The sequence below is a fragment of the Balaenoptera borealis genome (genome assembly GCF_965194805.1).
Source record: "Balaenoptera borealis genome assembly, chromosome: 11".
Classification (NCBI taxonomy): domain Eukaryota; kingdom Metazoa; phylum Chordata; class Mammalia; order Artiodactyla; family Balaenopteridae; genus Balaenoptera; species Balaenoptera borealis.
Genome location: NC_138868.1, coordinates 85288919 through 85311519, shown reverse-complemented (window position 1 = coordinate 85311519; position 22601 = coordinate 85288919). Strand labels below are relative to the sequence as shown.

At 36.7% G+C, this 22601-nt stretch overlaps 1 pseudogene across 1 annotated transcript in view; it reads right to left on the bottom strand.

Annotated features, from left to right (window-relative positions):
• Positions 1 to 14380: 14380 nt before the first annotated feature.
• LOC309604887 (DNA endonuclease RBBP8 pseudogene) overlaps positions 14381 to 22601 on the bottom strand; it is a 421592-nt pseudogene continuing 413371 nt past the window's right edge. The window contains exon 3 of the transcript XR_014249644.1: positions 14381 to 20930. The product of XR_014249644.1 is annotated as a DNA endonuclease RBBP8 pseudogene (transcript). The remainder of the gene's footprint in view (positions 20931 to 22601) is intronic.

Below are 22601 nucleotides of genomic sequence, written 5' to 3'. Positions count from 1 at the left end.
AATCCCATAACTGCTGGGTGGGTGACTCAAAAACGAGAACACTTATACGACCGAAGTCTACCCACTGGAGTGAAGGTTCTGAGCCCCACGTCAGGCTTCCCAATCTGGGGTTCTGGCAACAGGAGAAGGAATTCCTAGAGAATCAGACTTTGAAGGCTAGCGGGATTTGATTGCAGGACTTCAACAGGACTGGGGAAAACAGACTCCACTCTTGGAGGGCACACACAAAACAGGTTGTAAATCAGACCCAGGGGAAGGAGCAGTGAACCCATAGGAGAGTGAACCAGGCCTACCTGTTAGTGTTGAAAGGTCTCCTGCAGAGGCAGGGGGTGGCTGTGTCTCACTGTGAGGACAAGGACACTGGCTGCAGAAGTTGTGGGAAGTACTCCTTGGCGTGAGCCCTCCCAGAGTCCGCCATTAGCCCAAACGAAGATCCCGGATGGACCCCAGTGTTGGGTCACCTCAGGTCAAACAACCAACAATGAGGGAACCCAGCCTCACCCATCAGCAGACAAGCAGATTAAAGTTTTACTGAGCTCTGCCCGCCAGAGCAACAGCCATCTCTACCCAACACCAGTCCCTCATATCAGGAAACTTGCACAAACCTCTTAGATAGCCTCATCCACCAGAGGGCAGACAGCAGAAGAAAGAAGAACTACAATCCTGCAGCCTGTGGAACAAAAACCAGATTCACAGATAGATAGACAAGATGAAAAGGCAGAGGGTTATGTACAAGATGAAGGAACAAGATAAAACCATAGAAAAACAACTAAATGAAGTGGAGATAGGCAATCTTCCAGAAAAAGAATTCAGAATAATGATAGTGAAGATGATCCAGGACCTCGGAAAAAGAATGGAGGCAAAGATTGAGAAGATGCAAGAAATGTTTAACATAGACCTAGAAGAATTAAAGAACAAACAAGCAGAGATGAACAACACAATAACTGAAATGAAAAATACACTAGAAGGAATCAATAGCAGGATAACAGAGGCAGAAGAACGGATAAGTGACCTGGAAGACAGAATGGTGGAATTCACTGCTGCAGAACAGAATAAAGAAAAAAGAATGAAAAGAAATGAAGACACCCTAAGAGACCTCTGGGACAACATTAAATGCAAAAAAATTTGCATTAGAAGGGTCCCAGAAGGAGAAGAGAGAGAGAAAGGACCCAAGAAAATATTTGCAGAGATTATAGTCAAAAACTTCCCTAACATGGGAAATGAAATAGCCACCCAAGTCCATGAAGCACAGCAAGACCCATACAGGATAAACCCAAGGAGAAACAGGGCAAGACACATAGTAATCAAATTGGCAAAAAATAGAGACAAAGAAAAATTATTGAAGGCAGCAAGGGAAAAATGACAAAGGGAACTCCCATAAGGTTCACAGCTGATTTCTCAGCAGAAACTCTACAAGCCAGAAGGGAGTGGCATGATATACTTAAAGTGATGAAAGGGAAGAACCTACAAACAAGATTACTCTACACGGCAAGGATCTCATTCAGATTCAATGCAGAAATCAAAAGCTTTGCAGACAAGCAAAAACTAAGAGAATTCAGCACCACCAAAACAGCTCTACAACAAATGCTAAAGGAACTTCTCTAAGTGGGAAACATAAAAGAAGAAAAGGACCTACAAAAACAAACCCAAAACAATAAAGAAAATGGTCATAGGAACATACATATTGATAATTACCTTAAACGTGAATGGATTAAATGCTTGAACCAAAAGTCACAGGCTTGCTGAATGGATACAAAAGCAAGACCCATATATACACTGTCTACAAGAGAGCCACTTCATACAAAGGGACACATTCAGACTGATATTGAGGGGATGGAAAAAGATATTCCATGCAAATGGAAATCAAAAGAAAGCTGGAATAGCAATACTCATATCAGATAAAATAGACTTTAAAATAAAGAATGTTACAAGAGACAAGGAAGGACACTATATAATGATCAAGGGATCAATCCAAGAAGAAGATATAACAATTACAAATATATATGCACCCAACATAGGGACGCGTCAATACATAAGGCAACTGCTAACAGCTATAAAAGAGGAAATTGACAGTGACACAATAATAGTGTGGGAATTTAACACCTCACTTACACCAATGGACAGATCATCCAAACAGAAAATTAATAAGGAAACACAAGCTTTAAATGACACAATAGACCAGATATATTTAATCGGTATTTATAGGACATTCTATCCGGAGGCAGCAGATTACACTTTCTTCTCAAGTGCGCACGGAACATTCTCCAGGATAGATCACATCTTGGATCACAAATCAAGCCTCAGTAAATTTTAAAAAATTGAAATCATACCAAACATCTTTTCTGACAACAATGCTATGAGATTAGAAATGAATTACAGGGAATAAAACGTAAAAAACACAAACACATGGAGGCTAAATAATACGTTACTAAATAACCAAGAGATCACTGAAGAAATCAAAGAGGAAATCAAAAAATACCTAGAGACAAATGATAATGAAAACACGATGATCCAAAACCTATGGGATGCGGAAAAAACAGTTCTAAGAAGGAAGTTTACAGCTATACAAGCCTGCCTCAAGAAACAAGAAAAATATCAAGTAAACAATCTAAGCTTACACCTAAAGGAACTAGAGAAAGAAGAACAAACAAAACGCAAAGTTAGCAGGAGAGAAATCATAAAGATCAGAGCAGAAATAAATGAAATAGAAACAAAGAAAACATTAGCAAAGATCAATAAAACTAAAAGCTGGTTCTTTGCGAAGATAAACAATATTGATAAACCATTAGCCAAACTCATCAAGAAAAAGAGGGAAAGGACTCAAATCAATAAAATTAAAAATGAAAAAGGAGAAGTTACAACAGACACCGCAGAAATACAAAGCATCTTAAGAGACTACTACAAGCAACTCTATGCCAATAAAATGGACAGCCTGGAAGAAATGGACAAATTCTTAGAAAGGTATAAGCTTCAAAGACTGAACCAGGAAGAAATAGAAAATATGAACAGACCAATCACAAGTAATGAAATTGAAACTGTGATTAAAAATCTTCCAACAAACAGAAGTCCAGGACCAGATGGCTTCACAGGTGAATTCCATCAAACATTTAGAGAAGAGCTAACACCCATCCTTCTCAAACTCTTCCAAAAAATTGCAGAGGAAGGAACACTCCCAAACTCATTCTATGAGGCCACTATCACCTTGATACCAAAAGCAAAGATACTACAAAAAAAGAAAATTACAGACCAATATCACTGATGAATATAGATGCAAAGATCCTCAACAAAATACTATCTAACAGCATCCAACAGCACATTAAAAGGATCACACACCATGATTATGTGGGATTTATCCCAGGGATGCAAGGATTCTTCAACATACACAAATCAATCAATGTGATACACCATATTAACAAATTGAAGGAGAAAACCCTTATGATCATCTGAATAGATGCAGAAAAAGCTTTTGACAAAATTCAACACTCATTTATGATAAAAAAAACTCTCCAGAATGTGGGTATAGAGGGAACCTACCTCAACATAATAAAGGCCATATATGACAAACCCACAGGAAACATCATTCTCAATGGGGAAAAACTGAAGGCATTTCCTCAAGGATCAGGAAGAAGACAAGGATGTCCACTCTCGCCACTGTTATTCAACATAGTTCTGGAAGTCCTAGCCATGGCAATCAGAGAAGAAAAAGAAAGAAAAGAAATCCAAATTGGAAAAGAAGAAGTAAAGCTGTCACTGTTTCCAGATGACATGATACTATACATAGAAAATCCTAAATATGCCACCAGCAAACTACTAGAGCTAAACAATGAATTTGGTAAAGTTGCAGATAAACCTACCTAGGGAGACAAAAGACCTGTATGCAGAAATCTATAAGACACTGTTGAAAGAAATTAAAGATGATACCAACAGATGGAGAGATATACCATGTTCTTTGGTTGGAAGAATCAATATTGTGAAAATGACTATACCACCCAAAACAATCTACAGATTCAATGCAATCCCTATCAAACTACCAATGACATTTTTTACAAAACTAGAACAAAAAAATCTCAAAATTTGTATGGGGACACAAAAGACTCCGAATAGCAAAATCAGCCTTGAGGGAATGAAACGGAGCTGGAGGAATCAGACTCCCTGACTTCAGACTATACTACAAAGCTACAGTAATCAAGCCAATATGGTACTGGCACAAAAACAGAAATATAGATCAATGGAACAAGATAGAGAGCCCAGAGATAAACCCGCACACCTAAGGTCAACTAATCTATGACAAAGGAGACAAGGATATACAATGGAGAAAAGACAGTCTCTTCAATAAGTGGTGCAGGGAAAACTGGACAGCTACATGTAAAAGGATGAAGTTAGAACACTCCCTAACACCATACACAAAAATAAACTCAAAATAGATTAGAGACTTAAATGTAAGACCGGACACTATAAAACTCTTAGAGGAAAACATAGGAAGAACACTCTTTGACATAAATCACAGCAAGATCTTTTTTTGATCCACCTCCTAGAGTAATGGAAATAAAAACAAAAATAAACAAATGGAATCTAATGAAACTTAAAAGCTTTTGCAAAGCAGAGGAAACTACAAACATGATGAAAAGACAACCCTCAGAATGGGAGAAAATATTTGCAAATGAATCAATGGACAAAGGATTAATCTCCAAAATATATAAACAGCTCATGCAGCTCAATATTAAAAAAAGAAACAACCCAATTAAAAAATGGGCAGAAGACCTAAATAGACATTTCTCCAAAGAGAACGTACAGATGGCCAAGAAGCACATGAAAACTGCTCAACATCACTAATTATTAGAGAAATGTAAATCAAAACTACAATGAGATATCACCTCACATGTGTCAGAATGTCTATTGTCAACAAGAACATAGATAACAAATGTTTTTGAGGATGTGGAGAAAAGGGAATTCTTGTGTACTGTTGGTGGGAATATAAATTGGTGCATCCACTGTGGAAAACAGTATGGAGGTTTCTCAAAAAAACGAAAAATAATACTGCCACATGACTCTGCAATTCCACTCCCGGGTATACATACAAGAAAAACAAAACCACTAATTTGAAAAGATACATGCACCCCAATGTTCATAGCACCATTATTTACAATTGCCAAGATGTGGAAACAACATTAGTGTCCATCAACAGATGAATGGATAAAGAAAATGTATATATATGTACAATGGAATACTACCCAGCCATAAAATAGAGTGAAATTTTGTCATTTGCAGCAACATGGATGGCCTTGGAGAGCATTATGCTCAGGGAAATAAGTCAGACAGAGAAAGAAAAATAATGTATGTTATCACTTATATGTGTAATCTAAGAAGTACAGTAAGCTAGTGAATATAACAAAAAAGAAGTAGACTCACAGATATGGAGAACAAGCTAGTGGTTACCAGTGGGGAGAAGGAAGGGGGGAGGCGAAATAGAGGGATGCGGGAGCAGCAGGTGCAAACTACTGGTTGTAAGATGATCTCAAGGTTGTATTGTACAACACAAGGAATATAGTTAATATTTTGTAACAACTGTAAATGGAAAGTAACCTTTAAAAATTGTATACAAAGTTTGTTTTAATCTAAAATTTTTTTTAAAAAGCCAAAAAAAAAAAAAAAGTTCAGTAGGTGCAGAGAGTCCCACACAGGATAAAACCAAGGAGAAAAATGCCAAGACACATATTAATCACACTATCAAAAATTAAATACAAAGAAAAAATATTAAAAGCAGCAAGGGAAAAACAACAAATAATGTACAAGGGAATCCCCATAAGGTTATGAACTGATTTTTCAGCAGAAACTCTGCAGGCCAGAAGGAGTGACAGAATATATTTAAAGTGATGAAAGGGAAAAAACTACAACCAAGATTACTCTACCCAGCAAGGATCTCATTCAGATTCGATGGAGGAATCAAAAGCTCTATGACAGGGCTTCCCTGGTGGCGCAGTGGTTGAGAATCTGCCTGCTAATGCAGGGGACACGGGTTCGAGCCCTGGTCTGGGAAGATCCCACATGCCGCGGAGCAACTGGGCCCGTGAGCCACAACTACTGAGCCTGCGCGTCTGGAGCCTGTGCCCCGCAATGGGAGGGGCCGCGATAGTGAGAGGCCCGCGCACCGCGATGAAGAGCGGTCCCCGCACCGCGATGAAGAGTGGCCCCCGCTTGCCGCAACTAGAGAAAGCCCTCGCACGAACTGAAGACCCAACACAGCCAAAAATAAATAAATAAAGTAGCTATAAAAAAAAAAAAAAAAAAAAAAGAGTCAGGCCTTTAAAAAAAAAAAAAAAAAAAAAAAAAAAAAAGCTCTATGACAAGAGAAAGCTGCGAGAATTCAGCACCACCAAACCAGTTCTACAACAAATGCTAGAGGAACTTCTCTAAGCAGGAAACAAAAGAGAAGGAAAAATACCTACAAAAACAAACCCAAAACAATTAAGAAAATGGTAATAGGAACATACATGTTGATAATTACCTTAACAGTGAATGGATTAAATGCTCCAACCAAAAGACATAGACTGGCTGAACAGATACAAAAAAAAAAAAAAAAAAAAAAAAGACCCATATATATGCTGTCTAAAAGAGTCCCAATTCAGACCTACAGAAAATAAAGACTGAAAGTGAGGGGATGGTAAAACCTATTCCATGCAAGTGGAAATCAAAAGAAAGCTGGAGTAGCATTGCTCATATCAGATAAAATAGACTTTAAAATAAGTATTGTTACAAGAGACAAGGAAGGACATTACATAATGATCCAAGGGATCATTCCAAGAGGAAGATATAACAATTATAAATAAATATGCACCCAACATAGGAACACCTGGGTATATAGGAAAATGCTAACACCTAAAAAAGGGGAAATTGACAGTAATACAATAATAGTGGGGTACTTTAACACCTCACTTACGTCAATGGTTAGATGATCCAGAGAGAAAATTAATAAGGAAACACAACCATTAAATGACACAATAGCCCAGATAGATTTAATTAATATTTATAGGACATTGTATTTGAAGGCAGCAGAATACACTTCCTTCTCAAGTGCACATGGAACATTCTCCAGGATAGATCACATCTTGGGTCACAAATCAAGCCTCGGTAAATTTAAGAAAATTGAAATCATGTTAAGCATCTTTTCTGACCAAAACACTATGAGATAAGAAATCAATTACAGGAAGAAAAAAAAAAAACCTGTAAAAAACACAAACACATGGAGGATAAACAGTATGCTACTAAGTGACCAAAAGATCACTGAAGAAATCAAAGAGGAGATGAAAAATTACCTAGAAAAAAACGGCAATGAAAACATGATGACCCAAAACCTATGGAATGCAGTAGAAGCAGTTCTAAGAGGGAAATTTATAGCAGTACAATCTTACCTCAAGAAACAAGAAAAATCTCAAATAAGCAACCTAAGAACCTAAAGCAACTAGAGAAAGAAGAACAAACAAAACCCAAAGTTAGTAGATGGAAAGAAATCATAAAGATCAGAGCAGAAATAAATGAAATAGAAGCAAAGAAAACAATAACAAAAATCAGTAAAACTAAAAGTTGGTTCCTTGAGAAGATAAACAAAATTGACAAACCTTTAGCCAGACTCATCAAGAAAAAGATGAGAGGACTCAAATCAATAAAATTAGAAATGAAAAAGGAGAAAGTACAACTGACACCACAGAAATACAAAGGATCCTGAGACTACTAAAATCAACTATATGCCAATAAAATGGACAACCTGGAAGAAATGCACAAATTCTTAGAAAAGTACAACCTTCCAAGACTGAACCAGAAAGAAATAGAAAATATAAAGAGACCAATCACATGTAATGAAATTGAAATTGAAATTGTGATTAAAAATCTTCAAACAAACAAAAGTCCAGAGCCAGATGGCTTCATAGACGAATTCTATCAAATATTTAGACAAGAGTTAACACCCATCCTTCTCAAACTTTTCCAAAAAACTGTGAGGGAGGAACACACCCAAGCTCATTCTATGAGGCCACAATAACCCTGATACTAAAACCAGCCAAATATATCACAAAGAAAGAAAATTACAGGCCAATATCACTGGTGAACATAGGTATAAAAATCCACAACAAAATAATAGCAAATAGAATCCAGCAACACATTAAAAGGATTATACACCATGATCAAGTGGGATTTATCTCAGGGATGAAAGGATTCTTCAATATATGCAAATCAATCAATGTGATACACCATATTAACAAGTTGAAGAATAAAAACCATATGATCATCTCAATAGATGCAGCAAAAGTTTTGTTAATATTCAACACCTATTTATGATAAAAACTCCCCAGAAATAGGAATAGAGGGAACCTACCTCAACATAATAAAGGTCATATATGACGAACCCACAGCAAATATCATTCTCAACAGTGAAAAACTGAAAGCATTTCCTCTATGATCAGGAAAAAGAGAAGGACTTCCACTCTTGCCATCATTATTCAACATAGTTTTGGAAGTCCTAGCAATGGCAATCAGAGAAGTAAAAGAAATACAAATTGGAAAAGAAGAAGTAAAACTGTCACTGTTTGCAGATAACATGATACTATACATAAAAAATCCTAAAGAAGCCACCAGGAAACTACTAGAGCTAAACAATGAATTTGGTAAAGTTGCCTGGTACAATATTAATGCACAGAAATCTCTTGCATTCCTATACACTGGCAACAAAAGATCGGAAAGAGAGACTAAGTAAACAATCCCATTTACCATTGCAACAAAAAGAATAAAATACCTAGAAATAAACCAACCTAAAGAGGCAAAAGACCTATAGGATACTATGATACTATAGGATACTGATGAAAGAAATCAAAGATGACAGAAAAAAAGAGATATACCATGTTTTTGGATTGGAATAATCATTATTGTCAAAATGACTATACTACCCAAAGCAATCCAGATGCAATGCAATCCCTATGGAATTACCAATGACATTTTTCACAGAATTAGAACAAAAAGATTTACAACTTGTATGGAAACATAAACGACCCCAAATACCCAAAGCAATTTTGAGAAAGAAATACCTAGCTGGAGGAATCAGGCTCTCTGATTTTAGACTATACTACAAAGCTACAGTAATCAAGACAGTATGGTAGTGGCATAAAAACAGAAATATAGATCAATGGAACAGGATAGAAAGCCCAGGGATAAACCCACACACATATGGTCACCTAATCTTTGACAAAGGAGGCAAGAATGTATATTGGATAAAAGACAGTGTCTTCAATAATTTTTGCTGGGAAAACTGAACAGCTAAATATAAAAGAATGAAATTAGAACACTCTGTAACACCATACACAAAAGTAAACTCAAAATGGATTAAAGACCTAAATGTAAGGCTGAACTCCATAAAACTCTTAGAGGAAAACTTAGGCAGAACGCTCTTTGACATCAATCGCAGCAAGATCTTTTTTGACCCACTTCCTAGAGTAATGAAAATAGAAACAAAAATAAAGAAATAAAAACTAAAAATAAAGGACTGGGACATAATTAAACTTAAAAGTTTTTGCACAGCAAAGGAAACCATAAACAAGATGAAAAGACAACCCTCCCGAAATATTTTCCCCCAATGGGAGAAATAATTGCAAATGAAGTAACTAACAAGGGATTAATTTCTAAAATATACAAACAGCACATGCAGTTCAATGTCAAAAAACAAACAACCCAATCAAAAAATGGGCAGAAGACCTAAATAGACATTTCTCTAAGGAAGACATACAGATGGCCAACAAACACATGAAAAGATGCTCAACATCACTAATTATTAGAGAAATGCAAATCAAAACTACAATGAGGTATCACCTCACACCAGTCAGAATGGCCATCATCAAAAAATCTACAAACAATAAATGCTGGAGAGGGTGTGGAGAAAAAGGAACCCTCCTACACTGTTGGTTTGAATATAATTTCGTACGCCACTATGGAGAACAGTATTGGCAGTTCCTCAAAAAACTAAAAATAGAACTACCATATGACCCATCAATCCCACTCATAGGCATATACCAGGAGAAAACCATAATTTAAAAAATCGATGCACCCCAATATTCATTGCAGCACTATTTACACTAGCCAGGACATGGAAGCAACCTAAATGTCCATCAACAGAGGAATGGATAAAGATGTGGTACATACCTACAATGGAATATTTCTCAGCTTTAAAATGGAACAAAATAGTGCCATTTGCAGAGATGTGTATAGACCTAGAGACTGTCATACAGAGTGAAGTAAGTCAAAAAGAGAAAAACAAATGTCATGTAATATTGATTATATGTGGAATCTAGAAAAATGGTACAGATGAACTTATTTGCAAAGCAGAAATAGAGACCCAGATTTAGAGAACAAACTTATGGATACCATGGGGGGAAGAACTCTACTCAATGCTCTGTGGTGACCTAAATGGGAAGGATATCTATAAAAGAGAGGATATATGTATGTGTATATATATATATATATATATATATATATATATTATATATATATATATATATTATATATATATATATATATTTGTGTGTGTGTGTGTATGTATAACTGATTCACTTTGCTGTACAGCAGAAACTAACACAACATTGTAAAGCAAATATATCCCAATGAAAATTTAAAAAAAGAAAAAGAAGCCAATGAACTTGTTACAGGAGTGGTAGAAGCATAGGCAAGTACTAGTTTTTGATAGGCCTTTTATGTTATGTTAAAGGATTTGAACTCTCTTAAGTGATGGACAATGACTAAGGATTTTAATAGCATAAGGTTATGATCTGGTTTATTTATTAGCTATCATTCTGGCATCAATATTGAGAATGTATAGGGGGAGGAAAGCCTGACAACATGACCAGTAGAAAGAGTAGTTGTCAAACTTTACAGACCATAAGAATTATTTGAAGACCTTGTGTAAAAATATAAATTGTCTAACCCTATCCCCAAATATTTCTGATTTAGCAGAACTAGGATAGGGCATTGAATAAGCATTTTCAGGAAATTTTACTGTTAATGGTTGACAGTCACACACTGAAATAAAAGGTCATTTTAATTCTCCAGGTAATACTTTGTTGAAGCTGCTGTATGTCAGAATGGAGAGCAGAAATATTTATATATGTATATCTGAAAACTTTTAGTGTAGATTTATGTTTTAACAAACACTACAAACTTACAAGCATCTTTTGACAGTTTATTTATATCTCTTCTATACTAAGTTAGTTTGGAAAATTTTTATTAATACATCCTTAACTTTATTTTTTGTTTTAGTTCCAGGACCAAATGTCAATGGCACAGATAAGCTACTAGAGGTATTGTTGAAAGAGAAGGGTAAAATTGAATAGAAAAAAGGAATAAGATCTGTCATTAGCAGAAAAAGGGAATGTAAAAGAAAGATGAGGTTTGCAGAAGATGAGTTATCTTCCAGTCATAGTGAGTTTAAAGTGTAAATTTGTTTAGAGCCATTCAGGAAGCCTTCAGCAGGCATTATCGATCTAGGTCTTGAGCTCAGAGAAGAGATCCAGCCTGGGCATAAAACTCAGAAATGATCAGCTTATTATTGTTGTTAACTGAAACCACAAGAGTGAACAACAATACCCAGGGAAAGTAAGAGTGAGAATAGAAGACTCAGGAAAATATGTTGGAAAACATCAGAGGCAGCAAGGAGGAGAGTGTGCAAAGAAGAGGATAAATACAAATAGGTTTAGGTATAAAAAATATAAATAGCATGAGTGTTGTTATAAAAGCCAAGGGAGTAATGGAATGTCAAGAGACAAAGCAGTGGTGGAGGGTGTCAGATGCCTCAGAGAGGTCAGTAAGTGAGAACCGCGGAAGCTCCAAGTTACAGACTAGGTGGCTGCTGCTGACTTTCAGAGAGCAGTTTCAGTGGAATGCTGAAAGCAAAACCAGCTTCTCATAGCTGATGAACAAAGGAAGGAGTGTAAGCAAGAGAAGGTACAACATATTAATAAACAATTGCTTCAAATTGCTGCAAATTGGAGGAAGGAGACAGGGTGAAACCTTGAGAGGGATGTGGCTTATTTTCAAAGATAGAAGAAACCTGAGTCTATATTATAAGCTGAGAATCCACTGATAAGGAGGAATAAAAGAGAATGAGAATAGTTGTACAGGTAACATTAGATAAAACCCAGGGCAGGGCAGAAAGTCTTTTATTCTGAAACTAGCATAAAGAACACAAGTGGGTATGTGAGTACAGATTTGTGTGAGGATTAGGGTTCTGGGAAATAGTGAGTTTGTGCCTGACATTCTTCTTTGCTTCTCTCCAGTAAAATGGACTAGAGTCATATGTTGAGAGGGAAAGGATTGAAGCCTTTAAAGGCACTAGTGCTGAAAAATTTATGGTTTACCTCTCTCACCCCACTCTGTTTAATTGTGGGGGGGGGGGGGTGGAAATCAATTTTGTAAAACAAATTTGTCTTGAAATGATATAAAGCTTATAATATTTGATGAGACTAAAGTAGGCCTTTCTGCAGATTTTCTGATTTTCTCTTTTCTTTATTGGTGCTGCAGCTCTGCTGGTGTGCTAAGCATGTGCTCAGCCTTCTTATTGAGTCATCCAGCAATGAAAGTTTTGAGCAAAGCCATGAAGGTCCAGAACAGGTGCATTCAAAAATGGAAAATTCATCGAGGGAAAGAACATGTAAAGGCAGTGCAGAAGGCCTCAATAAAATATGCAACTTAACCTTTTTGCTACTAAAAATCTCATGGTTATTTGACTCTCCTCGAATTATGGTTGGCAACTCTTACACGAATATCATCACAGGATAGTTTGGTTGGGGAAAACCGAGCCGTTGGCTCAGGCCTCTCATTGAGGGATCATCTCATGCTTGTCCAGTTTGAGTTCCTGTAAGCCACCACGGTCTTAGGGAGACACTCAGCGGGGATAAAAATAAGGTTATGCTAAATAATAGGTTTAATTAAGCTGTGCTAATTATCAGCCTTATTTTAAAGACTTTACAAGTAATAACCCCTTCAGTGTACATAACAACCCTATGAGACAGACACTAATATTAGCTTCATTTTCATAAAAGGAAACAGAGAAGTGAAAATATTAAGTAATTTGCCCAAGACCAGAACTGTTAAATGACAGAGCTAGGATTTAAATCCAGAAATTCTTCTTTTCCTTGTTAAAGTGAAAAAGGAATGAAAAATGTGAACTAGTATGGGATGGTTAAAGATAAAAGCCTTTTTCAACAGAGAGATACATGTGCATGAGATAGGGAGGATGAATCTTCCAGAGTAGCAAGAACATAGCTTTGACATTGTCCTTAAAATGAACAAGTCATTTACATCACAGGCAGAAGATTCAGAGGTCTAGTAATGTTAATTTCTCCCTGTAAAAAAAGTCAGTAAAAAAATAATGAGTGTTTAATAACTTTAATGTCCTATGACAATTACCTGGTGTTCAATAGCCCTGAACAATTTTGATTACTTGCTGTGGAACAGAGATTGCCTATTTGGATTAGGTGTATGCTTCACACATAGGGAGAATGCTCAACTTCTCCAAATAGCAGTTGCATATTACTATTTTTCTGCAAAAATTCCATTGGTTTGTCCACTCAGGTATTGATTATTATTTTGCTTACGTTTAGCTAATTAGAAAGAGAGAGAGGGCCAGATTGGGAGAAAAGAGTAAAATAAAAAATTATAACTCATATATGTCTCTTTTTAAATTGAATTACAGTTGATTTACAATATTGTGTCAGTTTCAGGGGTACAGAAAAGTGATTGAGTTATACGTACATATATATCTCTTTTCTTTTCAGATTCTTTTCCCTTATGGGTCATTACAAAATATGGAGTATATTTTTCTGTGCTATACAGTAGGTCCTGGTTGATTATCTATTTCATATATGTGTGTATATGGTAATCCCAAAGTCCTAATTTATCTCTCCCCGCTTTTCACCTTTGGTAACCATAAGTTTGTTTTCTATGTCTGTGGGTCTATGTCTGTTTTGTATAAAAGTATATTTACATCATTTTTTTAGATTCCATATATAAGTGATATCATATGATATTTGTCTCTGTCTGGCTTACTTCACTTAGTATGGTAATCTCTAAGTCCATCCATGTTACCTCAAATGACATTACTTCATTCTTTTTATGGCTGAGTAATATTCCATTGTATATATGTACCACATCTTCTTAATCCATTCATCTGTCAAAGGACATTGGGTTGTTTCCATGTCCTGGCTATTGTAAATAGTGCTGCAATGAACATTGAGGTGCATTTTGTTTGTTTGTTTAACATCATTATTGGAGTATAATTGTTTTAAAATGGTGTGTTAGTTTCTGCTTTATAACAGTGTGAATCAGCTATACATATACATATATTCCCATATCTCCTCTCTCTTGTGTCTCCCTCCCACCCTCCCTATCCCACTCCTCTAGGTGGTCACAAAGCACCGAGCTGATCTCCCTGTGCTATGCTGCTGCTTCCCACTAGCTATCTATTTTACATTTTGTAGTATATATAAGTCCATGCCACCATATCAATTACAGGAAAAAACCTGTAAAAAATACAAACACATGGAGGCTAAACAATAGACTACTTAATAACCAAGAGATCACTGAAGAAGTCAAAGAGGAAATCAAAAAATACCTAGAAACAAATGACAATGAAAACACAATGATGCAAAACCTATGAGATGCAGAAAAGCAGTTCTAAGAGGGAAGTTTATAGCAATACAATCCTACCTCAAGAAACCAGAAACATCTCAAATAAACAACCTAACCTTACACCTAAAGCAATTAGAGAAAGAAGAACAAAAAACCCCCGAAGTTAGCAGAAGGAAAGAAATCACAAACATCAGATTAGAAATAAATGAAAAAGAAATGAAGGAAACAATAGCAAAGATCAATAAAACTAAAAGCTGGTTCTTTGAGAGGATAAACAAAATTGATAAATTATGTTTCTTTTGAATTATGGTTTTCTCTGGATATGTGCCCAGGAGTGGGATTGCAGAATCATATGGATGCTCTATTTTTAATTTTTAAAGGAAGCCCCATACTGTTCTCCATAGTGGATGTACCAGTTTGCATTCCCACCAACAGTGTGGGAGGGATCGTTTTCTCTACACCCTCTCCAGCCTTTATTACTTGTAGACTTTTTGATGATGGCCACTCTGACTGGTGTGAGGTGATACTGCATTGTAGTTTTGATTTGCATTTCTCTAATCATTATTGATGGTGAGCACATTTTCATGTGCCTTTTGGCCATCTGTATGTTTTCTTTGAAGAAATGTCTATTTTGATCTCTGCCAATTTTTTGATTGGGTTTTTTATTTTTTTGATATTGAGCTGTATGAGCTGTTTGTATATTTTGGAGATTAATTCCTTGTCAGTAGCATTGTTGCACATATTTTCTCCCATTCTGTAGGTTGTCTTTTTGTTTTGTTTATGGTTTCCTTTGCTGTGCAAAAGCTTTTAAGTTAAATTAGGTCCCAATTGTTTACATTTGCTTTTATTCCCATTACTTTAGGAGATGAATTCAAATTGGATATTGCTGTGATCTAAGTCAAAAAGTGTTCTGCCCATATTTTCCTCTAGCAGTTTTATAATATCTGGTATTATATTTAGGTCCTTAATCCAGTTTGTGTTTATTTTTGTGTGTAGTGTTAGAGAATGTTCTAATTTCATTCTTTTACATGTAGCTGTCCAGTTTTCCCAACACCACTTACTGAAGACACTGTCTTTTCTCCATTGTATATTCTTGCCTCCTTTGTCAAAGATTAATTGATTATAGGTGCATTGATATATTTCTGGGCTTTCTATCCAGTTCCATTGATCTATATGTCTGTTTTTGTGCCATTACCATACTGTCTTGATTACTGTAGCTTTGTAGTATTGCCTGAAATCAGGGAGCCTGATTCCTCCAGCTCCATTTTTCTTTCTCAAGATTGCTTTGGCTATTCAGAGTCTTTTGTGTTTCCATACAAGTTGTAAAATTTTTAATTCTAGTTCTGTGAAAAATGCCATTGGTAAAATGATAGGAATTGCATTGAATCTGTAAGTTGCCTTGGGTAGTACAATCATTTTGACAATTTTGATCGTTCCAATCCAAGAACATGGTATATCTTTCCATCTGTTTGTGTCATCTTCGATTTCCTTCATCAGCATCTTATAGTTTTCAGAGTACAGGTCTTTTGCCTCTTTAGTAAGGTTTATTCCTATGTATTTTATCCTTTTGGAATTAATGGTAAATGGGATCGTTTCCTTAATTTCTCTTTCTGAACTTTTGTTGTTAGTGTATAGAAATGCAACAGTCTCTGTGTATTAATTTTGTATCCTGTGGCTTTACAGGATAAGTTCTAGTAGTTTTCTGGTAACATCTTTAGGATCATGTCATCTGCAACAGTGACAGTTTTAGTTCTTCTTTTCCAATTTGGATCCCTTTTATTTCTTTCCCTTCTCTGATTGCTGTGGCTAGAACTTCCAAAACTATGCTGAATAAAAATGGCAAGAGTGGGCATCCTTGTCTTTTTCCTGATCTTACAGGAAATGCTTTCAGCTTTTCACCATTGAGTATGATGTAGGATGTTAGCTGAGGGTTTGTCACATATGACATTTATTATGTTAAGGTAGGTTCCCTCTATGTCCACTCTGAAGAGTTTTTGCTATAAATCGGTGTTGAATTTTTTTTTGATTTGATTTGATTTGATTGATTGATTTTTTTAACATTTTTATTGGAGTATAATCACTTTACAATGGTGTGTTAGTTTCTGCTTTATAACAAAGTGAATCAGCTATACATATACATATATCCCCATATCTCTTCCCTCTTGTGTCTCCCTTCCTCCCATCCTCCCTATCCCACCCCTCTAGGTGGTCACAAAAGCTTTTTCTGCACCTATTGAGACAATCATACAGTTTTTATTGTTCAGTTTGTTAGTGTGGTATATCACATTGATTGATTTGTGGATACTGAAAAATTCTCACATCCCTGGGATAAATCCCACTTCATCATGGTGTATGATCCTTTTAAGGTACTGTTGCTTTCATTTTGCTAGTATTTTGTTGAGAATTTTTGGGTCCATGTTCATCAGTGATTATTGGCCTGTAAAACTGTTTTTCTGCGATATCTTTGTCTGGTTTTGGTATCAGGGTGTTGGTGGCCTTGCAGAATGAGTTTGGAAGTGTTCCTTCTTCTACAATTTTTTGGAATAGTTTCAGAAGGGTAGTTGTTAACTCTTCTCTAAATGTTTGATAGAACTCACCTGTGAAGCCATATGGTCCTGGACTTTTGTTTCTTGAGAGTTTTTTAATCATAGATTCGATTTTAGTACTTGTAATTGGTCTGTTCATATTTTTTATTTCTTCCTGGTTCATTCTTGGGAGATTGTACCGTTCTAAGAATTTGCCCATTTCTTTGAGGTTGTCCAGTTTACTGGAGTATAGTTGTTTATAGTAGTCTCTCATGGTCCTTTGTATTTCTGTGGTGTCAGTTATAACTTCTCCTTTTTTATTTCTAATCTTATTGATTTGAACCCTCTCCCTTTTTATTCTTGATGAGTCTGGCTAAATGTTTACCAATTCTGTTTATCTTTTCAAAGAACCAGATTTTAGCTTTATTCACATTTTCTATTTTTTTCTTAGTCTCTATTTTATTTACTTCAGTTCTTGAACTTCTTGATTTCTTTCCTTCTACTAACTTTGGATTTTTTTTTGTTCTTCTTTGTCTAGTTGATTTAGGTGTAAGGTTAGTTTGTTTATTTGAGATTTTTTTGTTTCCTGAGGTAAGATTTTATTGCTATAAACTTCCCTCTTAGAACTGCTTTTGCTGCATCCTATAGGTTTTTGATCATCCTGTTTTCAATTTCCTTTGTCTCTAGGTATTTTTTTTAATTTCCTCTTTGATTTCTTCATTAATCTATTGGTTGTTTAGTAGTATTTTTTTTAGCCCCTACATGTTTGTGTGTTTGCAGTTTTTTTTGTTGTTGTAGTTGATTTCTACTCTCATAGCACTGTGGTCAGAACAGATGCTGGATATGATTTCAATTTTCTTAAATTTACAGAGGTTTGCTTTGTAGCCCAGCATGTGATCTATTCTGGAGAATGTTCCATGTGCACTTGAAAAGAATGTGTATCCTCCTGCTTTAAGATGGAATGCTCTGTATCAATGAAGTTCACCTGATCTAATGTATCATTTAGGGTCCAGGGACCACCTTGTCCCAGGATAGATTCTGATCTGCATTTGTAGAATCAATTCCACAGTGAGCTGGATCAAAATTTTCTTGTTTCTGGTGTCTGCCCTTTGATGGTTAATGCTGGTCTAGAGGCTTGTGCAGGTTTCCTGGTGGGAGGGTCCAATGCTTGCCCACTGGTGTGTGGAGCTGGATCTTGGCCCTCTGGTGGGCAGGGCTCTGTCAAGCAGTGGGTTTAGATGTTGATGTGGGCTCAGCAAGCATTTAGGCAGCCTACCTCCTGATGGGTGGGGCTGTATTCTGACCCTGTTGGTTGTTTGGCCTGAGGCATCCCAGAACTGGAGCCTATAGGCTGTTAAGAGGGGTCAGGTCTTGGTGCCAAAATGGTGGCTTCCAGGAGAGCTCATGCTGAAGAATATTCACTGATACATCCACCACCAGTGTCCTTGTCTGCACAGTGAGCTACATCTGCCTCCCGCCTCCCCAGGAGAGCCTACAAGACCAGCAGGTAGGTCTGCCCCAGGATCCTATGAAGTCACTGCTTTTTCCTTGGGTCCTGGTGCACACAAGAATTTGTGTGCACCCTCCAAGAGTGGAGTCTCTGTTTCCCCCAGTCCTGTGGAGCTCCTGCACTCAAGCCCTACTGACCTTCAAAGCCAAATATTCTGGGGGCTCCTTCTCCCAATGCCAGACACCCAGACTGATGTGGGGCTCAGAACACTCACTCCTCTGGGAGAACTTCTGTGATATAATTGTTCTCCAGTTTGTGGGTCACCCACCCAGGGGGTATGAGATTTGATTATATCATGAGTGTACCCCTCTTACCATCTAGTTTGGTGTCTTCTTTATGTCTTTGGATGTAGATTATCTTCTTGGGTAGGTTCCACTCTTTTTTTTTTTTTATCAATGGTTGTTCAGCATTTAGCTGTGATTTTGGTGTGCTGGTGAGAGTAGGTGAGCTCAAGATCCTTCTATTCCACTGTCTGGTCCCTCAGGGAGCCTGGTAGTAAGAATTCTTAACAACTGATTTTTTCTTCCTTACCACATATTTTGCAGTGTGTATTCTTGTCACATGAAGAGATGCTTCTTTCTCAGAAGTAACTGAGATCCTCAAACCTTATTCCCACTCCACTCACTCTTCCCCTCAAAAGAAGAGGTTCTCTTATCAAATCATTCAATGGAGAGGAGAATCACTGTCCACACCTGAAACTCACATATATTCCTTATTATAAAAAAAGAAGTAAGTTCCCAGGAGCTCAGCAATGGGAATGGTTCTCTGTCTTTCCTTTTTTGCCTCCTCAACAATCCCTATCTCCATTTTGATTACACTAGATATCCTGACTACATGAAGTCTGTCAGGTCCTTTACACACCCTGTGAAATACCACATTAATAGAATTTCTCTGTGTAGAATTTACTTCTCCCCTCACACCAGCTTAAAGTTTATATTGGATTTCATTTCAATTCCAAAATAAAATCTTACCTCTTTATCAAGTTTTACTGATATTTACAGTCAAAAGAGATTATCTGCTCCTATGAACGCCACTAACATTTCTTTATACCGTTTGTGCAACAGTTAACAAATTCTTCCTTTTACATTAATTTGCATAAATTACACAGCTGTCTTTGAAGTTGAAGTGGTAATATGGTTTTTTCTTGTCCAATATGCTGGAACTGCCTGCCAATCACGGTGTCTTGACCCTCTCTACCTTTCCCCATTCACACGCTTGCCACTACCAAATTCACAAAGAGGATGAGCACAAGACTCAGGCTCACTGGAAACTATACTGGAATAAACTTATTAACTTTTCAAGAGAGGAGAAATACCTGAAAATACATGAGTATGGAGCTGTTAGCAGCAACTGAAGTGCCATAAACCAAAAGAGAGAAAAGGGAGACTGAGCCCGGACAACACTGAGCTTTTTTTTTTTTTTTAAACATCTTTATTGGAGTATAATTGCTTTACAATGGTGTGTTAGTTTCTGCTTTATAACAAAGTGAATCAGTTATACATATACATATGTTCCCATATCTCTTCCCTCTTGCCTCTCCCTCCCTCCCACCCTCCCTATCCCACCCCTCTAGGTGGTCACAAAGCACTGAGCTGATCTCCTGTGCTATGCGGCTGCTTCCCACTAACTATCTATTTTACATTTGGTAGTGTATATATGTCCATGACACTCTCTCACCCTGTCACATCTCACCCCTCCCCCTCCCCATATCCTCAAGTCCATTCTCTAGTAGGTCTGTGTCTTTATTCCCGTCTTGCCACTAGGTTCTTCATGGCCTTTTTTTTTTTCCTTAGAGTCCATATATATGTGTTAGCATACTGTATTAGTTTTTCTCTTTCTGACTTACTTCACTCTGTATGACAGACTCTAGGTCCATCCACCTCATTACAAATACCTCCGTTTCATTTCTTTTTATGGCTGAGTAATATTCCATTGTATATATGTGCCACATCTTCTTTATCCATTCATCCAATGATGGACACTTTGGTTGCTTCCATGTCCTGGCTATTGTAAATAGAGCTGCAATGAACATTTTGGTACATGACTCTTTTTGAATTATGGTTTTCTCAGGGTATATGCCCAGTAGTGGGATTGCTGGGTCATATAGCAGTTCTATTTTTAGTTTTTTAAGGAACCTCCATACTGTTCTCCATAATGGCTGTATCAATTTACATTCCCACCAACAGTGCAAGAGTGTTCCCTTTTCTCCACACCCTCTCCAGCATTTATTGTTTCTAGATTTGTTGATGATGGCCATTCTGACCGGTGTGAGATGATACCTCATTGTAGTTTGGATTTGCATTTCTCTAATGATTAATGATGTTGAGCATTCTTTCATGTGTCTGTTGGCCATCTGTATATCGTCTTTGGAGAAATGTCTATTTAGGTTTTCTGCCCATTTTTAGATTGGGTTGTTTGTTTTTTGGTTATTGAGCTGCATGAGCTGCTTGTAAATCTTGGAGATTAATCCTTTGTCAGTTGCTTCATTTGCAAATATTTTCTCCCATTCTGAGGGTTGTCTTTTCGTCTTGTTTATGGTTTCCTTTGCTGTGCAAAAGCTTTGAAGTTTCATTAGGTCCCATTTGTTTATTTGTGTTTTTATTTCCATTTCTCTAGGGGCTGGGTCAAAAAGGATCTTGCTGTGATGAATGTCATAGAGTGTTCTGCCTATGTTTTCCTCTAAGAGTTTGATAGTGTCTGGCTTTACACTTAGGTCTTTAATCCATCTTGAGCTTATTTTTGTGTATGGTGTCAGGGAGTGTTCTAATTTCATACTTTTACATGTACCTGTCCAATTTTCCCAGCACCACTTATTGAAGAGGCTGTCTTTTCTCCACTGTATATGCTTGCCTCCTTTAGCAAACATAAGGTGACCATATGTGCGTGGGTTTATCTCTGGGCTTTCTATTCTGTTCCATTGATCTATATTTCTGTTTTTGTGCCAGTACCAAACTGTCTTGATTACTGTAGCTTTGTAATATAGTCTGAAGTCAGGGAGCCTGATTCCTCCAGATCCATTTTTCGTTCTTAAGATTGCTTTGGCTATTCTGGGTCTTTTGTGTCTCCATACAAATTGTGAAATTTTTTGTTCTAGTTCTGTGAAAAATGCCAGTGGTAGTTTGATGGGGATTACATTGAATCTGTAGATTGCTTTGGGTAGTAGAGTCATTTTCACAATGTTGATTCTTCCAATCCAAGAACATGGTATATCTCTCCATCTATTTGTATCATCTTTAATTTCTTTCATCAGTATCCTATAATTTTCTGCATACAGGTCTTTTGTCTCCTTAGGTAGGTTTATTCCTAGATATTTTATTCTTTTTGTTGCAGTGGTAAACGGGAGTGTTTTCTTAATTTCATTTTCAGATTTTTCATCATTAGTGTATAGGAATGCAAGAGATTTCTGTGCATTAATTTTGTATCCTGCTACTTTACCAAATTCATTGATCAGCTCTAGTAGTTTTCTAGTGGCAATTTTAGGATTCTCTATGTATAGTATCATGTCATCTGCAAACAGTGACAGCTTTACTTCTTCTTTTCCGATTTGGATTCCTTTTATTTCTTTTTCTTCTCTGATTGCTGTGGCTAACACTTCCAAAACTATGTTGAATAATAGTGGTGAGAGTGGGCAACCCTGTCTTGTTCCTGATCTTAGTGGAAATGGTTTCACTTTTTCACCATTAAGAACGATGTTGGCTGTGGGTTTGTCATATATGGCCTTTATTATGTTGAGGAAAGTTCCCTCTATGCCTACTTTCTGCAGGGCTTTTATCATAAATGGGTGTTGAATTTTGTCGAAAGCTTTCTCTGCATCTATTGAGATGATCATATGGTTTTTCTCCTTCAATTTGTTATTATGATGTATCACGTTGATTGATTTGCGTATATTGAAGAATCCTTGCATT